Consider the following 13,545-nt stretch of genomic DNA (forward strand, 5'->3'; position numbering starts at 1 on the left):
GGGGCCAATTTGGAGTCAATAACACCTGTCCCCTTTATCATGGCCCTGGCTAGGATTGCCATGAAAGAGAACTTATTTAAATATGAAAACACCATATACCTGCAGACCTCAGGGACTAGCATGGTAAGCATTTTCGCTCCTAGCTTGGCGAACTTGTATGTTCATGTCTTTGAACAGGAACAGGTGCTTACCATCACGAATCCCTTCAGACCACACATCCAATGGTTGAAACGCTACATAGATGATATCCTCGTAGTGTGGAGAGGTGACCATGAGTCTATTGTATCGTTCCACCAATGGCTAAATACACGCAATCAGTTCCTGAAATTCAAAGTTGAATGTAGCAAGGAGAGAATATCCTTTCTAGATCTTTCTATTTACGTAACACCAACAGAACTAGAAACTGAGCTATATAGAAATTCTATGGCCAGAAACTCCTTGCTCCTCTATGAAAGCCAACATCTCAAAGCTCTGAGAGACAACTTGCCTTATGGGCAATTTTTACGAGTGCGGCGTAATTGATCTACATCTGAGACCTTTAATAAACATGCTGGAAGGCTCTCCAATCATTTACTAGCACGACACTATCCAAAGAAATTGGTCAGGCGGTCTTGGAAGAGGGCGGCGAACAACCATCGAGACGCTCTCTTAGAGATACCAGCAGCGAAGCCTCCACTGGATCGGTTAACTTTAGTGACCACGTTCGACACCAAGTCTAAGCAGTTCCAATGTATTGTGAGACACCATTGGAAAGTTCTCAACTGTGGAAATGAAATGATCGAACAACCCCTCTTTGCATTTAAGAGGTCCAGTAGTCTGAGAGACCGGTTGATACATACTCGACCTAGAGAAGTCCCCAAGAGAGCGATAGGGACACTCTGGGACTCAGCGGCAGTAATCGAACATTATCCCTGTAGGAACTGCTCGTTGTGCCCACAGACATCGAAGACCACCCAGACTGACATAGGAACAGATCGCCCCTGGGTTCTGAAGAGTTTCTCGAACTGTAACAGCCAACAACTGATCTACTTGCTTACCTGTCCCTGCCTAGCAAAATATGTAGGCATTACCACGAGAAAGGTTTGGACGAGGATGTTAGAGCACAAAAGTGCGTTCAGGTGCAAAAAGAGCGTCTCTAAACTCACCAAACACTTCATTGAACAGAATCACAGTGAAACTGACTTCACCTGGACGGTTTTGGAAAAGCCCTTCATACCCTCTCACATTACTGACGTTTCTAAGTACCTGTTTGTCAGGGAACAAAAATGGATTTTCAAATTATTATCAGATACCCGGGGTTTGAACGACGAAATACCCTGGACCATGCTATGACTGACTCATTACTTATGATAAATAGATAGAACATCGAGTTTTCTATATCTCCTACTTGATCCACTATCTTGGACAACAAGATTGTACATATATAGGGATATATGTCAAGCATATACATATTTCTTACTTCTAAGTACATCCTAATATCCGGTCAGTGATGAGCCTTAACACACTCTGCTTCTGTGGGTTTTAATATTTTACAAACTGTAAGTTTTTACAAACTGTGGTTGATCTGATCACTACACTACCATCCGGTTACTAAGACCAATTATGAGACACCATTTAGGGGTTGATTTGATCTTTATCCAACCTATGCTTCTCTTAAGTAGTAATATATTGTGAGCATCGTCAATTTTCGCGGGTCCATTGGCCCGCACTTCGTAGTGAACTACAGTTTTCTCACTTTTGAGATCATCCTGTAGTCTTACATGCTCTCGCGAGATCACGTTACCTTCGTGGTCCCGCTAAACAGCTGACTTTTATCATTTTATTTGAGAGGCAACCTGTCCCTTGACTAGTGTCACTATAAGCTCTATGCATCCCGACTGAGAAACGAGTTATACCAACGCAGTCTTCACTGGTCTATCGCCTCGTTTCATTGGGAACTACAGCCTCTTTAATTATGAGGTCATCCTGTAGTTTTACATGCTCTCGCAAGATCACGCCCTTTTCATGATCCCGCTACACGGCTGTTTTCAGCGCTTCATTTCTGACGCCACAAGAGGCAATAGAAGTCCCTTTAACATTCCATTAAACATCTAAATGACCTGATGATGATATTGGGGGCTGGACTTTCCTCGCGTAGTGACCACTGAATCTATTGCAGTGACGTAATCCCGTAGTTCCTTTTCACTCGTGAGTTGACATCACGTGACAACATCTGACGACTACTGCGTTTGTAAACAGCGCCATGTTTGTAGTTCTTTTGATGTGGCGAACATGAATATCCTGACGAGGGGTTCCACGATTTCGATTAGCAGTATGGTTTTCACACATCCTAGCAATAGAGGGTGTTTGTTGCTACATCTTTACATTATCCCTTGGGACAAATACATACAAGAAGGTGGTTTGAAATTCGAGCACCCTGATATGCTATGGGTTTGTCTACAACTCGAGCCGATTGGACAAACAGGTAATTAAGGTACCTGCCATGCCCTTTAAAAGACAGCCTCCGCCTCTCAATCGTTGCCTCCCCCAACCTTAGGAACTGCCTGAGGCAACGACAAAGAGGTAAGGAGATGCTGGTTCTGGGTATGAGTTTGAGCAACTTTTAGCTTACTGAATGAGCTAGTTGCTAAACTAGAGGGTTGTGGGTGAGCCTTCTGATGAGTCAATGGTTCCAAAGGGCTCTGAGCGTAGGATACCATAGGCACCCTTTGACTGTGGAGAGGAGTAGAGTCACCCCTCTTCCCTCAAAGTGAGTTTCCTCTTTTTCCTTACCTTTATAGAGCGTGACCTCCAACACCCTGAGCTTGGTCCAGGCGTGGCGAGGTATTATCCCCTGCCACTATGGGTGAGTAAGGAATTTGTTCCTTGTAATTAATTTTCTTAAATTGTTTACTAGTAGTCTGACCTTTTGCATTTACACCATTTTTGCTATTTTTTGTAGGTGAATGATACACCATTTGGCATGGAGGAATAGAAACACATATCCTTTATGTTTTGCTTTAGTCACAGTTTATATGGTTATTTATTTGTGTAGCACGCACCAGCAGTAGCACAAACCTTTATGAGAACAGAGGCCCTGAAGAAAGACTTGGGAGGTTTTTTCCCCCGTTTTGGCAGAAACATGTCGGCCCCACAAGCAGTTATTTGTTGACACTGCTTTTTTTGCGCTGTTCTGTGTTTTTAATCAGAAAAAGGCTTACAGGTATTAAAGTCATTTTGCTGTTTGATCTTTATTCTATTTTTATCCCTTACACTACACTCACTTCCTTTGTTTTGCACTGCACCTGATCCCATTCGGTGATCATACGCATGGTCTACAGGCAATCGTGGGCTCTGATCCCAGTCCTACACGGTGGGTCTAGAGGCAGTCTCAGTGATCAAGAGACACACTAGCCCAACCATTGGATGACCAGATGATAACAGTTAATCACCTACAAGACTTTGATGGGAATCCATCTCTGGACCGTGGGTTTCACCTACTTTTGCAAGTGGTCTGATGCGCTGAGTTACCTACTTGGTATAAGACTATATGGTTATTTAGCACACTTTTGTGGCTTTTAGTCTCACTAGTTCAGAGTACGTTTTTGACTCCTACTCTAGACCCCCAGGCTTCTATGTGTTTTATAATTGACTATTAGGGTATAATAGCCTGGGCTTGGTCTTAAAAATTCCCTTAGACCCCCCACTCCCCGTTTTTGTTAGCCCCTGACTACACAAAGGAATTTGTGGTTCAGACAGATGCTTCAGAGCAAGGGATTGGGGCAGTTTTGTCACAGCTAAATGAAGAGGGCTTTGATCAGCCTGTTGCCTTTATTAGCAGGAGGCTTCTTTCCAGAGAGCAAATGTGAAGAGTCATTGATAGGGAGGCTTTTTCTGTGGTTTAGTCCTTGAAAAAGTTGAGACCATATTTGTTTTGGACTAACTTTCGTGTTCAAACTGACCACAGGCCTCTCAGATGGCTCATGCGGATGAGAAGGGAGAATCCCAAGCTATTAAGGTGGTCCATTTCCCGACAGGGAATGGACTTTACAGTGTAACACAGACCTGGTGTTGTCCATGCAAATGCAAATGGACTTTCCGGATTGTTCCACATAGCAGATGAGGACTACTAGGGTGTAGGTTAGCAACCCATCACCTTTCACTTGGGGAGGCTATGTTGCAAAGTCATCCAGTGCCCTGGGCACCTCCCAACTTTTTTGAATGGTACTGGTGGTAACTGACAGACTGACCCTGGGCTCTGCCTAACCAGGCCCAGGGCCAATGCAATACTGAAAGAGACACATTTAGAAGACAGTGAAAACACCTACATACACTAGGGTACACTATGGTATAGGGTACCCCTGTGATTGGCATGACCTACTTCCTAGGGCCCTAGTGCATATTAGCGCAGGAAGATTGAACCTACCTATCAGCCCCTAGTATAAATAGGGCATGGCAGTTTAGAGGCCAGTAGCTCTTTTGCACTTGCAGGTGTGCACTGCTGAAGCCTGAGGTCAGTTTTAAAAGTAGCCCTAGGTGGCAGGACTGCTTTTAAAAAGTAAATTGTGCTCAAACTCGACTTGGGGTTTGGGGCACTTAAAAATGGATACCCTCCAATGTTTTGGCATATTAGGAACCCCAAGGGTCTCTTCTGGGTGTCCCAGGGGTGGGGGGGTCAGATATTTATAAGGTAGACCCTTATAAAATGAGTTTAAGATGCCCTGGGTGGACGGAGGAGCCTAGCACGGGACCAAGATGGCCGCGTGATTGTGTAGCTCCGTAAGACCTGTTCCTCCAATTGTCTATCCTGTCAATTATCCTGGGACCTGAGGACCGCATTCGATGGGAGAATAGTATCACTGTACCCTCGTGAAATTGCGGCTCGAAAGGTGCAATTCTACCCTCCCGGATCGTTGTCTGAAGTTTTGGTCCTTCCCGTCGCCTGAGCCGGTGATTGTGGTGACAGTCATGGCCAGACACTAATGCGACAACAGCGGCTGTGTCTACCGGAAGTGGTGCCTCCTCCTGGCCCTCTCTGAACTAATTGACTGCTTTTGGCTTTGATCTCGGAGAGAGGAGGAGGTGGGAAGTGTTGTCGGTGGTGTGAACTTGTGCAACATCGCTCGGTTGCTTGAGGCCTCCTTGATCACCCTCCATGGCGGCGAGATCTGAGATCGAGAAACCTCCCCCTAAAGGTGGGAGAGCACAGAGAGCTGCTCAATCTAATAAACTGGACAGATATACGTTGCCCAAGGCATCTCCGAGTGACCAGAGGCAACACCGTGCGACTGGACCCCCTCTCCAAGTGGCGGCTCCGAGCCTTCTCTGAAAGACATAATGGATGTCGTCACTAGGATTGAGGCTTCATTGGGGACTAGGATGGATGCGCTTGATACTAAATTGGACTCGGTTAAGATTGACGTTAACCTTTTGAGCACGGATCACGCCAAGACTAGTGAAAAAGTGAAGTCCCTAGACATTAGAACAACTAGCCTGGTGGACGACGTCGCTGAAGTACAGAGAGAGGTCCGGGCCTTGCAAGCGGCACGAGAGGAGACCCGATGGCTGCTTGATGACTATGAGGGCCGTAATCGGCGCAACAACGTTTGCATCCTAGGTATACCGAAAAAGGCGGAAGATCGTGCGCCTGATCTATTTGTGGAAGACTTGATTCTACTTGATTCTTAACCACCTGAAGCCTAAGGAACTCAGCAAGTTTTTCACGGTGGAGAGGGCGCATAGGGTCCCGGGCGGGCTGCCGAAAATAGGGGCGCCAGCTAGACCCATGATCGCGAGGGTCCTAAATTATCGGGACCGGGATGTCATACTCCAGGCCTCGCGGACGGATGGCCCGCTACGGTACGAGAATACCACTGTGTCCTTCTTTCCAGACTTTACGCAAGCTGTACAGATGATGCATCAGAGTTTCCTCCAAGTCAAGCGGAGGATGAGAGACAAGGAAATGAAATACGCTATGCTATATCCAGCTAAGCTGCGAGTCGAAGCGAATGGGAAGACCTGGTTCTTTGATAATGCGGAGGTGGCGTAGGACTGGTTGGACACTGTGATGGCTGATGGTGCTGAGGACCGGCGAAAAGAGGCTGAGGATGAGCGGCAGGGCCCGGAATGAGAGACTTCCGCACTGAACGGCCTACTTGATTATTGGACATGGGGGGTGGATATACCCTTTCTTATTGTGTAACAGTACTGCATTGGGCTAATACGTTTGTTCCCGGGACATGATTCTTGTGGGGGAATGGGTTAGGGGCTATGGGGCAGGCGCCTCCTCTTCCTACTTTTAGTTACCATTGTTGGGCGGGGCAACAGGCACACTGCGAGTTGGGGTTGGGGCGTTGTCCTGATGCAGGGGTGCAGGGTGGGGGGAGGAGTTGTGAGTGCGGGGGGGAGTTGTTTGTCTCTTTGTGGTTTCAGTTTCGTTTTGAAATGCATTGGGTGTTAGCAGATGTGAATGTGCGCGTATGGAGTTGAGTGAATGTCTTGCTCTAATCATGGATCGGGGATCCGGTTGTTGAGATGGAACGTGAATGGTTTGGGAGATAAAATCAAGAGAGGTTTGGTTAGTCAGCTTATCAGGCGTCATTCACCAGATGTGGTACTTCTCCAGGAGACGCATCTTGTGGGTAACCGTTGTATGGCCCTTCACAGAGGGGGATATAAACTGATCACGCATGCGGGGTTCACGACAGGCTCCAGGGGAGCTGGAATCTTGGTAAGGAAGGCCTTCCCATTAGAAGTTCAGGCTACGTGGTCCGATCAGCGGGGCAGATATGTGGGTGTCTCTGGGAGGATGGGGGGTAAAGTCGTCACCTTTCTTTCTATCTATGTCCCCCCGGGCCTCCAATCTGACACCTTTAAGGATCTTGCATAGGTTTTTATCACGCTCCCACTTGGTCTCCTAGTTCTGGGTGGTGATTTTAATGCCGTTGTTGATGGTAGTTTAGATCGTACCCCGCCAAGATCGCTTCCTCCATCGCGCCAGTTGCTCCCCGAATTCTTGGAGTCTTTGGGTTTGGTTGATGTGTGGCGTCTTTTGAATCCTTTCTTACGGAGCTATACTCATCTTTCGGCGGCACATGGCTCTTATGTCGCAGCTTGACTATGTCCTGTTGCCTGCGGCTATGGCAGACACCATCAGGGAGGCGCGTCATTTGGGTAGGGGTGTCTACGATCACTCCCCGGTTTGGGTCCGAGTTGAGATGGAACAGCCCTCGGTGGGTAGAGTTGTGCCTATTAACGCCTGGCACCTTTGAGACCCCGTCATTAGAAAGGAGATATCTAGGGCTTCGGAACAGTACTTTCAGCATAATCAGGGCACTGTGGTGAGGCCTTGTCTCTCATTGCGGGTAAGAAAAGGAGACGTTTGGTGGAGATCAATACTGTTGAAGCGGAGGTTGTCGATTTGGAAGAGCAGGTTGCCAGTGGTGCTTCTGTTGAGAATCAGCATCAGTTACACCTCAAGCAGGACGAGTACCATAGGCTGTCTAGAGAATCGGCGGTGACGCAACACAATGAGGTCCAGAGTAGGATTTATGAGCATGGTGATAGGGCTGGCAAGCTCATAGCGTGGAGAGCGTGCCTCTCGGTTGGTGCCGGAGCTTGAGGGCGACGGTCCTGAGGTTCTAACGGACCCTCAGATGATCGCGGATTCCTTTGGCTGCCACTATAAAGGTGTCTATGCATCCTCGGATGCATATACTGGCGCAGAACAGGCTGAGATGATCAGAGATATTATTATGCCTAGTTTGTCGGAGGAAGATCGGAAATTTATGAATTCCAATATTACTGATGATGAAATAGCGGGAGCCATCAAGAGCATTAACTCTGGGAAGGCGACGGGCCCCAGTGGCATCCCGATTGAGCTCTATAAATTGAATGCTTATAAAATTGCGCCCCACATTAAAGCCATGTTTATTGAAAGTAAAGAGTCTGGTAGCCTCCCCTATGATCAGCGGATTGCGAATATCGTCGTTATCCACAAGCCAGGTAAGCCCCGAACCTCCCCCTCTTCCTATAGACCCATCTCTTTGCTCAACGCGGAACCCAAGATTTTGGTCAAAATTCTGGCGATCAGGTTGGTCAAGGTGATCTCCACTTTGATACACCCAGACCAGTCGGGTTTTATGTGGCGCCGCAACTCTGCGTTGAATCGTTGGCGTTTACACGGAGTGCTGGGTAGGGCCCGTGATTTATTGCAACCTGCTGTGTGGGTGTCCTTAGACGCCACCATGGCCTTTGATCGGGTCGAATGGTTTTACCTATTCGCTGTGTTGGAGAAGCTGGGTTTCGGGCCTGAGTTTATAGGATGGGTGCGCCTGCTATACTCTGCCCCGTTGGCTCGCGTCGTTGTGAATAATTGTCAATCTGGTGATTTTGCACTGGAGAGAGGGGCGCGGCAGGGATGTCCTCTGTCGCCCCTCTTGTTTGCGTTGGCGCTGAAGCCGTTGGCGGCTTGGGTCAGATGGGATAGGTCGGTACGTGGGCTGCGATGGTCCCCAGAATGGGAAGATAAGATTTCGCTTTATGCGGACGATGTGCTTCTCTATCTTACTTCGCTCAGGTCCTCGTTGCTTGTCTTCCTCGACATTCTTAGAGTGTTTGGTGAATACTCGGGCTTTGCTATTAACTGGGCGAAGTCTGTATTGTTAGTTTTGTCGGGAGACCCACCGGTGATTCCACAGACCTGCCCTCTTCAAATTGCTACTACGGGGTTTGTATATCTGGGAATTTACATTGCCTTAGACGGCAGGTCAAGATACGTAGAGAACTTGTTGCCTCCGCTGGTTAGACCAAGTACTGACGTTGAGCGTTGGAAAGCGTTGCCTCTGTCTCCCCTGGGCAGAGCAGTATTATTTAAAATGTTGGCGCTTCCTCGGTTTCTATATGCTCTCCAAAATGCTATGGACACCATGCCCGCTAAATACTTCAAGGAGATAGAGGTGCTTTAGAGGCGGCTTCTATGGGATGGTAGATCCCGCATCGCTTATACTAAACTCACCCTGGCCTGGTATGATAGAGGTATCGGGCTTCCCGATTTGAAGAAATATTATTGGGCCTCTCAGCTAGCGGCTATTAACCAGATAGTGTATGGCTTGCCTGGTGACCCTGGATACGCCATGGATCGTAGTCAGTCGCCCGGGGGAGATTTCCTTTGGGCCTTGTATAATCGGCCGGGACGATTCTCGCTTGCGGGTCCCATTTCACATGCGGTGAGGATTTGGCATGCGGCTAACAGGAGTCTGGGTTGGGAAGGGAGATTGACTCTCGCGACCCCTCTCTTTAGCTCCGCCAAATTGGGCCACCAAAGATTTGACAAGTGGGAGTTGATTGGTATTGGTTAGATCAAGGATGTCTGGGGGAAAGGGGAAGTATTGTCCTTTGAGGCGCTCCAGCAGCAACATCACCTCCATAGCAATGAACGGTTTCGCTACCTACAGGTTAGGCATGCCCTCCTCTCCCATGTGTTACCGGGAGACACCCTCCCCAAGGCCTCCCCTCTTGAAGATCGAGTATTGGATGGACATATACCAGTGAAAACTATTTCCTTGATTTATCGAAAGTTGATTAATCACATGGAAGACCCTTTGGGGTCTCTTAGAGTGACGTGGGTTGCTGATGGATTGGAGATGGACGATGAGGACTGGGTTGAGGCTGTGTCGTCCCCTAGGGTGGTGGCGATACAGATGAGGTTGCGCCTGGTGCAATTAAAGATCGTATGTTACGGGTCCGGGTCTGGTGAGGATGGGAAGGAGTACGAATGGCGAATGCAAGAGAGGCTGTGGAGAGATTGCGACGTTTATGCACATACAGTGGCACTGCGATAGTGTTCAGAGTTACTCGCGCGCCACTCATGATACGCTGAAGGAGGTCCTGGGCTGTGAGGTGCGACTGGAAGCACGCAGATGTCTTTTGAATATCTGGGAACCCACAGATCTTAACCAATACTTAAAGCAGTGGGTTACACTGGCCTGTATGATCGCGAAGCGCAATATTGCTCAGCTCTGGGGAGCCACTCAATCGCCACAGCGCACCAAATGAGTCCAGGATCTGGACTGGTGTATGTTTAGAGAGCGTACTGTGTATGTGGCAAGGGGCTGCCCTGAAAAGTGGATTAAGGTTTGTGGGCCGTGGAATGATTACCGTGGCAACATTTGTGCTCCCCCAGGCGGGCGGTCTGATTTGGACACTCAGGACTCCCCTTGATTCTAAATTCTATTTCATTCTGTGTAGCATAGTCTGTTTGCGAGACTTCCTCTGCTCCGAACACTGCAGAAATAATGTTGATGCCTTCCCAATGCATTTGTTATTTTTGTTTCATTGTTTACTATATTTTAATAAAAAGAAATATAAAAAAAAAAAGATGCCCTGGGTGAAGTGAAATTTCACATGTGCTAAAGTGCTGCCAAATTCGACTTTGATGCCAGTAGACTCTGGAGGGAGGATCTGCAATATTTCTACGGATTCAAAACCCCCAAAGCCTCCCCTAGTTGTTCCACGGGGTAGGGGTACTGTAGGTATAAGCAAAGTACATATGAAATATGATTTTGTTAGTTCTGGTGCTGGAAAAATGGCCAAAGTAATTTTTCCCATTGCAAATCCCCTGCCACATGAGTTAACATAGCAGGAAGTTTTTAACTAATAAATCTTGATAGGAGAGGGCTAGAGGTGCCATTCAAAGACTTCCCCAAATGGTATTAATAAACGGAAGAATATGATATGGTTGGAGGCATTAGTGGGCGCACAGCAAGATGGCCGCACCCTAGTGCTGCTCTGCCGGGCCAGGCCACAATCCATCAATTATCTGCTTGAGACTATTGCATCCCCTTTCTAAACTGGGCTGGGAAGTATTGTGTTATGCTACTGCGACGGATGGGAGGGAGATTTGCCACTTTTGCCCGCTGCAGCATCGAAAACGCAGACATATAGACTGCTCGGTGAGTGCTTGTGAAAGGGTACTTGTCCAGCTCCCCTGAGCTGCTGTACTGCTGCGGTGCCTGGAGGCTTGCGCTGTGTCCTGCCTCAGCTTCCTACAAGACGTGACGGTGTCGCTGACCTGGGTAGGCAGCTGGAGTGCTCCTACAGGCCCCAGTGGTAAGTAATCGAGCTTGGAGCGGAGGCAGAGGTGAAGGGCAAAGACCGCACAATAGTGACTCCTGCACACTGGATTTGCGGATGGCGCCTGCCTGCCGATAGCAAGGTTCCTGAGGTGGCCGGTGGTGAGTGGGGTGCGGCACCTTTTGAGCCAATAGCTGCGGAGGCGGGTGGGGGCCCAGGGTTGGCGCTGCGTTCTGCGAGCTGCTGCTGGGGCTTGTGGGGCTGTGCGTTCGACGGGGCAGCGGATCCTACATGCTGCATGGGGTTGGGCCGCCACACTGCCTGCTACCAGTACTGTTGGGCTCATAGCTTGTTGATGGGAAGTTAAGCCTGCATCGCCCCTGATTGCACGTAGCTTACTGCTTTTCCTGGCATGGAAGGTATCCACAAGGCTGGAGGACGGATTTGGCTGCCGAGTGGCATGGTGGGACAGTGTGAACTGGGACATTAAGACTGAGCTCTTCGCTGATCCCTGGGAATCTTCTATTGTTCTTCCCTACATACGTGCACCACTGACGCTTGTGTTGTGGTCTGAGATTGGCGCCGCTGCGTGGTACGCCTCTGGGTGCCTACGGCCTGTTGTGGGCCGAATTTCCCTGGCACTTGTCTTTGGTGCGCCTTCTCTACTCTCCACGCGGTTAGGGACTCCTTCTTTGTGGGAAATATCCTGTTTTTACCCATCAGGCGATTTAGTGCACCTTAATCCGCGTCTGTGACTTACCTAAGAGAGTGGGGCGTACTGTTTATATCTACTATGGGGAGAACTTACAAGACAAAGCCCTGCCTCATGTTTGAGGCTTGAAAACCTTCTAGTCCTCACAGAAGGCCGCCTCGGAATCGGAGACAGACGCTCATGGAGATAACCCCCCACACTGGAACCCACTTTATTAGCGATGCAGAGCTGCCTTCCATCTATAGAAGGCTCGATGGCGGCTGTGAACCACTGCCTAGATCATTTGTCTGCACAATTTGAAAAACAAAATGCCTGTATGGGAGAAGTTGAACATCGTGTTTCTACAGCAGAGGATGGGCTCAGCAAGGTGTCTGGTAAGACACTTAATATGGAGACGGTGTTGCCCATCATCCATGCCAAAAATGAGGAATTAGAAGCGCGGTCCCGACACAATAACAGCAGACTGACTGGGCTGCCGGAGTCCACCAATGTGGGGAGAATGGAAACTTACATTGAGACCCTCATTAAAAATATCTTTGGTACTGAGCACCTATCCCACATGTACATTTTTGAGCAGGCTCATCCCTCTCTTGCCGCGAGATCGGCACCTGACGTCGCTCCCCGTCCCATCATAGCAAGACTCTTAAACTATAGAGACCGGGACACGGTTTTGCGTCCAGCCAGAGACAAAGGGACTCTCAAACACCAGGGCAATACTTTGGCTTTTTTCCCCTAATTTCACAGTTGCTGTACAATCCGCTAGAAGGGAATTTAGTGCAGTGAAGAAATTCCTACAATCTGAAGGGGTACCATATGCCATGCTATATCCAGCACACCTACGCATAGGGTCAGATTGTAATTCCAAGATTTTTTCTAACCCTAAAGCTGCCCTGGAACATGCTAAACAATTGAAACGCAAGTGGAGCGAGACCAGCACACCTCATGACGAAGACGATTAATTTATAGTAGTGCTCTTTGCTGTTGTTTTTGTACTTGCTGTTGCTCACTCAGGGATGTAATAATATATGATTCTATACTTGTAGATGTTTATTGGTGGGGATTATCCCCCTTCAAGAAGCTAATATGCTCATGTTACAATGAGCACTGTTGTGAATTGGATTTGACACCTTGGCACAGGTACTAGACCTGCTCTGCCACCTCCCACTGGATGGGAGGCTAGTAGCACTCGGCGTTCCCCAAATGGGTGTACCCCTAATGCAAATTTGTTTTGCTGGTTCTTGTTGGGGGTGGGTTTCATTGACTTGGGATAGCTTTAGCAAAGTTTGGGATGCTGAGGTGGGTGGGGGGTTGGGTTTGGGGGCTGGATGGGACAGGCTGCTGGTGTATTTCTTCTATGCATTTGTTGTGCTTTAGATATGTATGACATGATGCATAGCATTGGTATATATATAATGCTGAGTGGATGGTATGAGTGGTGTGGTTAAGTTCATTACTTGGAATGTGCGTGGACTCAACTCTCCGAAAAAGATCAGGTCTGTTTTTGCACACTTGGATAGACTGGAGGTGCAGGTAGCCTTACTCCAGGAGATGCACCTCACTACGGACTCTGCACAAAAAATTGATACACGTCGGGCAGGTACAAAAGTTGAGTCTTCGTACTCCACCTATTCGAGAGCTGTGATGATACTTGTTAAAAAAGGGGTCCCCTTCACTATGATTAAGACTGATAAGGATGAGCATGGGCGAGTGGCAATGGTGTATGGGCAACTGGGGGGCACAAGTGTGTTATTGATTAATGTATACGGACCAAACTTTGACGA

This window comes from Lissotriton vulgaris, chromosome 1_1, assembly GCF_964263255.1.
Source record: "Lissotriton vulgaris chromosome 1_1, aLisVul1.2, whole genome shotgun sequence".
NCBI lineage: Eukaryota > Metazoa > Chordata > Amphibia > Caudata > Salamandridae > Lissotriton > Lissotriton vulgaris.